Source organism: Nicotiana sylvestris, chromosome 3, assembly GCF_000393655.2.
Source record: "Nicotiana sylvestris chromosome 3, ASM39365v2, whole genome shotgun sequence".
Lineage (NCBI taxonomy): Eukaryota > Viridiplantae > Streptophyta > Magnoliopsida > Solanales > Solanaceae > Nicotiana > Nicotiana sylvestris.
In genome coordinates, this window is record NC_091059.1 from 170,892,833 (window position 1) to 170,895,238 (window position 2,406).

Sequence of the window (2,406 nt, forward strand, 5' to 3'; positions counted from 1 at the left end):
TACCATCATCAATTAGAGAATTAGATCTGGACAGAATTAGACGAAGCAGAAATCCAAAATAGATGAACCTGGGTCCATTCATATTGGATGAATTTTGAATAACAAATCATCTAAATTAAAAGAGACTGAAAAAATCCCAAAAGCTTATGTCATAGGCTTGTAAACCTTATCTACAACTTTCATACATTATTTATACCCAGTTATATACAACTACAATATCATACAACTTAAACACAATTTTTATACAAATTTTATACAATATGTCTTTTGTATATTTTGTATCTGATTTATACAAAGTAAAAACAAGTTTCATACAACTAATTATATATTAGGAAAATTTCATAAAGCACTATCTTTTAGTAGTAATTAGCCATCTATAGATACCATTTGCTATATTACGGATTATAGATACCTTTTATGTGGTTATAAGATGTATTTGATGTATTTAAGCTATTGTATTCATGAATACAATAGCAAAAATAGGCATGAATCAAGGAAGTCCAGCTAATCAGTTGTTGTATTCGAGTGTATTCGACTGTATTCATGGAGTGAAACATGGGATTACAGCTGGACAGGTTATTGTATTCGACTGTATTCACGGCGTGAATTAGGGGAATACACTGTTTTTAAAATGGAAAGTGAATCAATTAACATAATAGACTCCTAATATAACTCGACAAACTCAATTATAACACATAAATTTTGTATTTTCAGTTATAAAAAAGATTCTCAACCGAAAATACCCCAAAACATAGAAATCTTCAGAGAAATTATATAATATATCTGAATACATAAATTATATTAATTAAAAAAACTTATGAATACATTCATGGCATATAGCGAGACAGTGGATACAATGAAATACATACAATACAACGGGATACATTGAAATATAATGAGAAAAAAGACAGTGAATACAATAAAATACATGGAATACAACGAGACACATTGAATTACAATGAAAAAAAAGACAATGAATACAATGAAATACATGAAAATACATTGAAATATATTAACAGAAAATCAAGTTGCTCAGCCCCAAACTCCATCGTCTTTGTTTAAGAACAAAGCAACCGGATTATATGTCGGCGGGTGCTGTTTTTGCAATCTTTAGGTTGCCAATGCCATTTAGTATAAAAATTATTAGGTCTACCATTCTCAGAACAACGAAAGCCTTTATCCAAAAACTTACAATCCTTTGATTTATATAGTGGATAACTTTCATCCCAAACCCAATTCCCATAAAAAATATCACAACTTTCTGCTCCCTTTTCCAAAAAATCCAACTTTTCAGTCTTGTTATATGGAACAGACGATCCATTGAGCCTAATCCACGTAGCAAACAAGGATGTTTGCTGATACAAATGAGGCCCTTTGTTTACTTTTCTGTAATCCAACAAAAACAGACACAAGAAGAAGCAAACAGTGAAGAAAAAACAGCCAAGTACACCTGGTGATGGCTCAAAAAGTTTCAAGCATTTGAATTTCTTGAAAATTTTAAATTGGGTCATTCTGTTGAAGAATCTAGGAGATGGGCTTTGCACAAATCCTGTCACGACCCGGTTTACCTACCTTCGGGAGTCGTGATGGCTCCTACTAGTGAAAGCTAGGCAAGCCAACCAACTGAATTATTTACCTTGTTTCCATTTTAAATCCGTTAACAATTAAGAACTAATAGTTATTAATCAACAAAATTTAATAAGCGGAAGATTTAATTTCAAGTTTTAACAACACTGCTAATACAATTCCATAACAAATCTACCCAATACTGCTGTCACAACTTCACAGACTGTCTAAGAGTACTACAATTAAAGGTCTGAAATAAATAATACAACACTGTCTTTGGGAATATAAAGAAACATGAATAATAGATGTAAGGAGACGCCAAGGCCTGCGGATGCTTTCAGGACTATATCGGGTTGCTTGATGAATGCGAAGCAGCAATCTCACTGCGGTCCGAAGTCTACAACACTGGGATCTGCACAAAAGACTGCAGAGTCTAGTATCAGCACAACCGACCCCATGTGCTGGTAAGTGCCTAGCCTAACCTCGGCGAAGTAGTGACGAGGCTAGGACAAGACTACCAAATAAACCTGTGCAGTTATATAATATACAACGAAAAGTAAAGCAGGAATAAACAAAAAAAATGGGAGGGGAAAACATGCTTCGGGGAATAACATGTAAAAATAGAATATCAAGAGAATTATAAAGGGATCTAAAATCCAACCACTAACAAGAATAAGGAAAAACAAAGGCAGATTTCACTTTCTTTTCACATCTTGTTGCAGGCGTGCAACCCAATCCCATTTCCTGTATCTCGTGGCAGGTGTGTCACCCGCTCCCATTTCATGTATCTCGTGGCAGGCGTGCCACCCGCTCCCAATTCATTTATCTCATGGCAGGCGT